We start from the raw sequence: 9,208 nt of genomic DNA on the forward strand, positions 1-9,208 counted from the left end.
TGCTCACAGAGACTTGAATGGTGAGTCTTTTTATTGCTGTCATTCTAACAAGTGTGTAGACTGATATTTCAATTTGCATTCTCCTAACCACTAAATGGACTTCCCTAGTGGCTCAGCAGTAAAGAATCTGCCTGCAAAGCAGGAGATGCAGGTTTGATCCTTGGGTCAGGAAGATCTCCTGAAGTAGGAAATGGCAACCCACTCCAGTATTCTTGCCTGGAAAATTCCATGGACAGAGGACCCTGGCGGGCTACAGTCCATGGAGTCGCAAAAGAGTTGGACATGACTTAGTGACTAAATGACAAAAACAACGTTATGTTGGAGATGCTTTCAATGACTCAGTTGCAATTTGCAAGTTGCTTATATCTTCTTTGGTGAAGTGTCCAAATATTTTCCCCATTTTTTAACTGGATTATTTGTTTTCTTAGTAAGTTTTCAGAGTTCAGGTCTTTATGAGATATATGATTTTCACATATTTTCCAGTCTCTGGCTAATCTTTTTACTCTCTTATAATGGTGTCCTGTCTTCAATGAAGAGAAGTTTCTAATCTTGGCGAAGTCGAATTTATTGACTTTTTTTCTTTTAAGATAGTGCTTTTAATGTAGTATCTAAGAAATCTTGGGTAAATCTAAGGTCAGAGATTTTCTCCTGTGTTTTTGTCTAGGAGTTGTATAATATTGAGTTTTCTGTTTAGTTCCAGGGTTCATTTTGAGTGTTCTGGTTTCGCTTTGTCTGTTTTGGTTTTTGGTTGTTTTGTTTTGTTCGCCTGTGGATGTCCCATGATTTCAGCACTATTTTTTTTTTTAAAGACTATTCTTTCTTTCTGCACTGAATTGCCTTTGTACCTTTGTTGAAAATCAATTGACCATATATGTGTACATCTATTTCTGAACACTCTATTCTGTTCCATTGACCTATTTAAGGAATTGAAAAACAAGCCTTTCTTCAGGGAATCGCCTTTGCATCTTTGTTAAAAACCATATAAATACAAGTCTATTTCTTGACTCCATATTCTGTTCCAAAGATCTAATTGTATATTTGATATATTTGTACTGATAATACATTTCTTTTAAGTATTTGTTTATTTGGCTGCACTGGGTCTTTCTTGCAGCCACGTGGGACCTTTTCAGTTGCTGCATGTGGGATCTAGTTCCCTGACCAGGGATCAAACCCATGTCCCCTGCACTAGGAGCTCAGAGTCTTGGCCACTGGACCATCAGGGAAGCCCAACACATTGCTTTTATTATTTGAGCTTTATAATAAGTCTTGAATCGGGTATTATTAAGCCTCCAACTTTGTTCTTCTTCCACGTTATGTTGGCCATTATCCATCTTTGCATTTCCATCTCAATTTTAGAATCAGCTTGTTCCACCAAAAAAGCCCACTGAGATTTTGATTGGAATCATGTTGATTTTGTAGATCAACTTGGAGAGAATGGACATTTACTAGTACTGAGTCTTTTGACCCATGAATGTAATACAGGTCTCTATTTGGGATTTCTTTTCATTTCTCTGTAGTCTTCAATGTGCAAGTCCTACATGTCCTTGTCAGATGTCTCCCCAAGTAGATAATATTTTATGGTATTTTGAAATATCTGATTCATCAGGTATTTTCAATATCTGATTAATCATTGCTGTTACATAATTTAGTTTTCTATTGTATCCTGCAACATTATTAAACTCACTAATTTTAGTATTTGTTTTGTCATTCTATAGAATTCTAGATTGATGGGTGGTTTGTTTGTTTGTTTTACTTTTAGTACTTTTAAAATGTTTCTTCCCTATCTTCTAGGTCACCCTGATTCCAATAAGGAGATTAATGAAATATGTATTTCTCTAGCTGTAATGTGCCCTTTCTTTCTATGGCTGCTTTTAGATTTTCTCTTTACTGCAAGTTTAAATTTTGATGTACTTTGGTGTCATTTTCTTCACATTTCTTGTGTTTTTGGTTCTTTGAGTTTCTTGGATATGTGGGTTTATATTTTTTATCAAATTGGAAAAAAAAAGTCTCTACTTAACATGCTTTTGTCCACTAATTGCATCATCTCTATCATTTCTGGGTCTGTTTGATTCACTGATGTTTCTCCGCATTATGAAGAATAGCTTCCTGATTCATCAAATGCTTGGAAATTTTTCATCAAGAGATGTTATTTTATTTTCCATTATGGTTCATTATAGGATATTGAATATAGTCCCTTGCGCTATATATAGCAAGACTTTGCTTTTTATTTGTTGATTTACAGTGTTGTGTTAGTTTCTGATGTACAGCAAAGTGATTCAGTTACACAGTTACACAATAATATTGAATTATTATTCTCCAAAATCCTTGCTACCACCTGCTGTATTGTATATTTATTTGTGTTATGTTTCCTGTCGTGACTGTTCCCTATCTAGAAAATAAACTGTAGGAGAGCAGAGATATATGTTTTGTGCACTTCTGTATCCCCCAAGCATAGAGAACAGAGCTCATGACAAGTGCTTATTAAACATATTTTGGAGGAGAAAAGGGTTGATCTTGGTTTTTTTAATTAATTAATTTCTTTGGCTGCATCGGTCTTAGTTGCAGCATGAGCAAACTAGTTCCTTGATCAGGGATCAAATCTGGGTGCCCAGCATTGGGAGCAGAGTCTTTAACCACTGGACCATCAGGGAAGCCCTAACCAATGAGTGTGAAGTGAAAAAATAGCAGTACGTGGTCAGGAGGGTTGGGGAAGATGGGAATCTTCTTTCCCTGTCTGGGTTCTCAGCTCTTCAGACAGTATCTATTTTCCACTGCTCCTCCTCCAGCCCAGACAGTAGAAATTCCCATGGTTTTCACGCTAGGAGAGCAAGCTGGGTTGGGCTCTGCCAGGCTCCTCTGTAAGTGTGTTGTTCAGACGCTCAGTCCTGTCCGACTCTTTGTGACCCCGTGGACTGCAGCACGCCAGGCTTCCCTGTCCTTCACCATCACCTGGAGCTTGCTCAGACTCAAGTGCATTGAGTCGGTGATGCCATCCAACCATCTCGTACTCTGTCGTCCCCTTCTTCTGTCTTCAATCTTTCCCAGCATCAGGGTCTTTTCTAATGAGTCTGTTGCTTGCTAAGTCACTTCAGTCGTGTCCGACCCTGTGCAACCCCATAGACCGCAGCCCACCAGGCTCCCCCGTCCCTGGGATTCTCCAGGCAAGAACACTGGAGTGGGTTGCCATTTCCTTCTCCAATGCATGAAAGTGAAAAGTGAAAGTAAAGTCGCTCAGTCGTGTCCGACTCTAGCAACCCCATGGACTGCAGCCTTCCAGGCTCCTCTGTCCATGGAATTTTCCAGGCAAGAGTACTGGAGTGGGGTGCCATTGCCTTCTCCAAGCGAGTCTTATCTGGTTTGACAATTAGTCAGTGTGGTGGAGAGGGGCGCCATCTGGTGGTAGCGGGGAGAATATCTGCAGACTTTCAGAGGAGACTTTCCACTGAGGATCCCAGGAAAAGGGTGAATGGAGGAAGAAGCGGGGTTTAGCCCCACCCACCAGGCTTTAGCTTTCTGAGAATCTCTTCAGTTCAGTGGGAGCTGAAGTGGTTCCTTCCCTCATTCACCTTTGGAGAATGCCAGGGCAGCAATCACAGGCAGTGCTCTCCATGCAGTGGTCATAGGGACTCCAGACTGTTCCATGTCCACAGGCAGGAATTCCCTCCATCTCAGAATTCTTCCTTCAGGGGTAATCTTGTCCTTCTCATTTCTGGAATGTGCACATCTCTCCATTCAGGCCTGGGCCTCAAGGCCTCTCTGACGTGGAGAACACCCTGGCGGCACCTGGTCTGAGAGGTTCAGCCTTGGTCAGACTGCCTGGGTGGCCCAAGTACCACTCCCCTGCAGCTTTGCCTTCATCCCAACACTGTGGATCTCCTGAGCATGATGGTGCTCGGTCCCGCCTTGCTTTGTGGTTTCCCCTTCCTGCTGCCCTTGAAGCAAACCCTTAGCTCTTTCACAGCAGAGTTGCATTGCAAAATTCAGTAGTGTCCCAAGTAACAAATTAATAGTTGAAGCTCCAGTAGCTTTCAGAAATACGTGGACTTTTTTCCCCCCTACTCCTGAGGTCCTTCCTCCCTCAGAAGTTCCACTGATTTGCTCTTCTTCATCTTCTTTCTTAATTTATTATTTACTTGGCTGCACTGGGTCTTAGTTGTCTCACGTAGAATCTTCCATCATGGTTTTGGCATGTGGGATCTTTAGTTGTGGTATGTGGGCTCTAGTTCCCTGACCAGGGATTGAACCCAGGCCCTCTGCATTGAGAGCAGAGTCTTAGCCACTGGACTACCAGGGAAGTCCCCCGGTCTGCTCTTCTTTTTAATTCCTTCTCCTCAGCCCTGCTACTTCTCATAGAGGAAAAAAAAAAAGTTTCAGTGGGAAACTATACGTTATGTAAATTCTAGAGGTCATCCCTGGAGAAGGCAATGGCACCCCACTCCAGTACTCTTGCCTGAAAAATCCCATGGATGGAGGAGCCTGGTGCACTGCAGTCCAGGGGGTCACTAAGAGTCAGACACGACTGAGCGACTTCAATTTCACTTTTCCCTTTCATGCATTGGAGAAGGAAATGGCAACCCACTCCAGTGTTCTTGCTTGGAGAATCCCAGAGACGGGAGAACCTGGTGGGCTGCTGTCTATGGGGTCCCACAGAGTCGGACACGACTGAAGCGACTTAGCAGCAGCAGCAGCAGCAGAGGTCATCCCTCTGAGTTTTCTGATCCTAGTTCTCTGTAAAGGGTAGAGATAATTGATAGCAGACAGAAATGATTCTTACCTACAGCTATGGAAATTCAGTCCTATCCTGTAGAGGCTGGCTTTCTTCCCGCCCACCCTCTTGGTGGAAAAACCAGTCTGGCTCACATTTGCACATTTATTTCAATACTCTTGACCTACAAATTTGTCTGTTCTTTGGATTTTCTTTTAAACCTACTCTAACATCTACCTGGTTGCCTCATTGATTAATTAGTAGGGTAAAAAACTTTAACAGGTGCTCATTTTTATATCTGCATGAGATTCATGATTTTTATCTTTCTTTTTTTTGTAATTTTATTTATTTTTGGCTGTGCTGAGTCTTCATTGCTGGGTGGGCTTTTCTCTAGTTGCTGTGAGTGGGGGCGACTCTGTAGTTGCAGTGTGAAGGCTTCTCATCGCAGTGGCTACTCTTGTTGCACAGCACAGGCCCTAGGGTGCTTGGGCTTCAGTAGTTTTGGCTTCCAGGGCTCTAGAACACAAGCTGAGTAGTTGTGGTGCACAGGCTTAGTTGCTCCAAGGCATGTAGGATCTTCCCAGACCAGGGATCAAACCTGTGTCCCCTGTATTGGCAGGCAGATTCTTTACCACTGAGCCACCAGGGAAGCCCATGATTTTATCTTTCAGTGAAAATTATCTTTGGGGACATTCCTGGTGTGGTCCAGTGGTTAAGAATCTATTTTCCAATGGAGGGGATGCTGGTTTGATCCCTGGTCATGGAACTGAGATCCCAAGTGCCGCTAAGCAACTAAGTCCAGGTGCCAAAGTTTCTGAAGCTCATGGGCTCTGGAGCTCACATGCCACAACTAGAGAGCCCTATGCTGCATGATGCAACTAAGATCCCACTGGGACTGACACCCAAGGCAGCCTAATTAATTTTGTAAAGAGACTACCAAGACCAGATTAAAGGAGTGCAGGCCTCGCACACACCCTGATCCATATCAGCAAACCCACCCTAGAACCACCTAAAACTCTTCACCAAGTCTTCCCTGGTTGGGACACATAGATTTTCAGGCCACCAGCTCTCTGTGTCCCCCTTTGCCTGGCAAAGCAATAAAGCCATTCTTTTCTACTTCATGCAGGAATCTGTCCAAGATTCAGCTCAGCACTGGTGCACAGAGGCTGAGTTCTGGGCATCAAATTCACGTTTAACTGGGACAGAGTTCCACTTCGGGATGACGAGAAAGGTCTGGAGAGGGATGCTGGTGATGGTTACACAACAGTGTAAATGTACTTAATGTCACTGAACTCTACACTTAAAAATGGTAAAAATGGTAAATTTTATGTTACGTATATTTTATCGAAAAAAAAAAGAAAAAAGAGTGGCTCATTTGAATACTTTCTTGGGTGAGTTCCTGTGAGTAAAGTTGAAATTGGACAAGATTTCACAGTTTCTCAGAGACTGATCTTCTGTGTATGTGTGATTTTTAAAAATAAACCTTCCTCCTTCCACCAAATCCCCTCAGTTCTCAACCAAACAGCAAACAACTATGACCCACCGTTTAGAAGTTTTCATGGAACAGAATGGAGATTTAAAAAAAAAAAAAGAAGAAGGAGCTGGCAGTGTGTAGAGGGGAAACTGGCCTGATGGTGTGATACTAGTTCTGAAAGGATTGTCTGGGTAAGCAAATGACCTTGACACCATCTCTGAACTGGCTTAGACACGTACAGGAAGGTTTGGTAGGATTCAGGAGATGCTAGGGGAGTATTAGTTTCCTGTTGGTGGCTGTGCCAAATTGCCACAAATGCAGGGGCTTAAGATAGCCTAGTTCTGGACATCAGGCGTCCCAAATAGGCTGGCAGGCTTGGCTCCTTCTGCAGGCTTTCAGGGACAACCTGTTTCCCTGCCTTTTCTCACTCCAGGCGCTGCCGACTTTCCTCGGCTCATGACCCCTCTTCCATCACTCCAGCCTCTTGCTTCCATGGTCATGGCTCCTACCCTGACTCTGACCTTCCTGCCTCCCTCTTGGAAGAGTCTTTCCATCCAAGACCTGCCACCCTGTTTCAGGACGTCGGCGTCCTAGTTCAGTGGAGTCACTTGAGCTGCACTGGGAAGTGTGAAGTGAAAGTTGCTCAGTCATGTCCGACTCTTTGTGACCCCTTGGACTATACAGTCCGTGGAATTCTCCAGGCCAGAATACTGGAGGGGGTAGCCTTTCCCTTTTCCAGGGGATTTTCCCAACCCAGGGATTGAACCCAGGCCTCCCGTATTGCAGGTGGATTCTTTTCCAACTGAGCCACAAGGGACAAGGGAAGCCACAGGGAAGCGTTGGGAAGGACCTCACTCAAATCTGAGTTTGCCAAGTTGAGTGCTTTTACCACCGTACCCGGTTGCCCAACTGTGCCCTATGTTCAAGATGGTGAACTCCATTAAGCTTCGAGCCCTCCCTTCAGTGGCCACTCCTTCCAAGGTGCTAGCTGCCACCACAAGGGTTGCTTCCACACTGAGAGCTTCCACCCATTGGTTTTGATTCTGTTTTAATGCCACACAATATTAGTGGAAACTTCTTTCCTGTGTCAGCAGTTGTGCAATCAGAAGTCAGAAACCACAGCCTCTGGGTATGTTATTTCTGTCCACATGACTCCATACACCCCTGTCTTCAGCTGTTGTTCACAGAAGGAATTAGTGAACACTGGTGAAGGGGCACAAAGAGTAAGACCTTCATGTTATAGGTGGCTGGGCCACCTTAGGGAGAAGAAACAACACAGCAGAAGCTGTGTGTTACCTGGCAGGATGTTAACCAGGACACTGAATTCGTGGTGGGTAAGGAATGGATTAGACTCCCTTCTGAGTCTCCTCTAGTGGGATGGTCACCAGTTTTGTGGCTTTAAGCGGTGAATGTCTTATTTGCCCAGCCTTACCTTCAAGGTATTGTGCATTCTGACCAAAATAAGAACTGTTGCTTTTCCCCCCACCCCTTTCTTTCAGTTTAAGGTAGTTTGATACTTTTAACCATAGGGCGATAAAGTCGTCCAGCCTGACCTCTGCTCAGAATCCTGAGGAGGAGAGGAAAGTTCCACAGATGACCACCAGAGGGCGCCTTGATCCCTGCAGGGACCTCTTCTGCAAGAAGCACTTCAGATGTGCTAGAAGAAGGCCAAACAGACCACCCCAACTTCCTGTCCTCCTCCTGTGGTGGGGCCAGGGAAAGTGTGGGTGGCAAGGAAGTTGGCAGGTCCAAACGACCTGGTGGGGGCTCTCAACTTTGCTCTGACTCCCTCTGCCAACACAGTCACTACCCACCAGACACACAACCATCAGCTGCTGCCCAAACACTCTGGGTTGGTCTCTCCACATTCTCTCCCCTTGGTGAGCTCCTACACATCCTTCAAGGCCCAATTCAAATGCCCTCTCAACCCTCTCATTTTGTGCTCCCATGGCACTAGTATTCTTGGTTTCAATGGTAATTACTTATGTGTCCTTCTGCCCTGAAGAACATGGGTTCCCCAAGGGAGACTTGCTCAGCTCAGAGCAGAGACCTGGCACAAAGCAAAGTGTATTGAACCTCACCAGAATTATATTGTTTCCAGCTTCCTTCTGTACCTTGAGAGGCTTTCCTGAAGGCAGGCACTGTGTTTAACTCTTCTCTTGGGCCCTCAAACCACCAGCATGTGACCTGGCAAAGTAGGCCCTCAAGGTTGCTGGAATGAAGTTGCCTCCTTTGGGTATGTAACTCACTTGTTTTCCCTGTAGATGACCTGGCTTCTTTTTGCAGTTGACACGTATCCATTAGGCATTTTCAGTTGTGCCCAGGTCTGTGCTGAGGTCCAGGGTTGAGGAGGGTAGTTGAGGAGGTATCCTGTCCCAGCTGCAGAGAGCAGACAATAATGGAAGAGAGATTCATGGCACAATCTCTGAAGCACCTTCTTGTTTATCAAACTCTTCTATTTTATGAACAAGGAAACTGAGGCCCAGGGAGGCTAAGGGTTCATGGAGGAAGTTGTTGGCAGATGGAGTCCGGCATTTGGACCTCCTGACGCCCCTGCTTGGATGTGCTGTGCCAAGTGCATTGTGGGAAGCAGTGGGTTGATCAAGTTCACTGCATCTCAGCTGAACATGGCCATCCCAGAGGCTTAGCAAAATCATTTATGGCATGAGTTAATGAGACACAAACCAAGGAGTCACCAAGGAGTAGCAGAAGATAAGTTCTACCCACTGAAGCATTTATTCACTTCTCGAAAGTAAATAAATTCACTCTTACATTTGCTCTTAGAGAAGTTTTTGAGCAGCTAAGTTTTGGATCAACCTTAATAAGAAAGAACCTAGACTTTTGCAAATGGACAGACCTGGGTTGAAGGTCTTTCCTGGGCTGTGCAGAGCTGATTCCTGATGTAACCACCCAGAACCTCGATATTCTTACGTGCAAAATGGAGACAATAATCTTCCAAATAAGTGAAGATAAGGTGAGATAAGAGTACCGATTTTGGATCCTGATTCCCAGAAGGGGAATACTCCCTC

At 44.6% G+C, this 9,208-nt stretch overlaps 1 long non-coding RNA gene across 1 annotated transcript in view; it reads right to left on the reverse strand.

Annotated features, from left to right (window-relative positions):
- The window catches only part of LOC133232008 (uncharacterized), a 32,172-nt gene extending 23,750 nt beyond the window's left edge, over positions 1-8,422 (reverse strand). Inside the window, exon 1 of the long non-coding RNA XR_009731281.1 lies at positions 8,294-8,422. This is a non-coding gene — a long non-coding RNA (uncharacterized LOC133232008). The remainder of the gene's footprint in view (positions 1-8,293) is intronic.
- Between the last annotated feature and the right edge of the window lie 786 nt (positions 8,423-9,208).

Source organism: Bos javanicus, chromosome 19 (assembly GCF_032452875.1).
Source record: "Bos javanicus breed banteng chromosome 19, ARS-OSU_banteng_1.0, whole genome shotgun sequence".
In the NCBI taxonomy this organism is placed as follows: domain Eukaryota; kingdom Metazoa; phylum Chordata; class Mammalia; order Artiodactyla; family Bovidae; genus Bos; species Bos javanicus.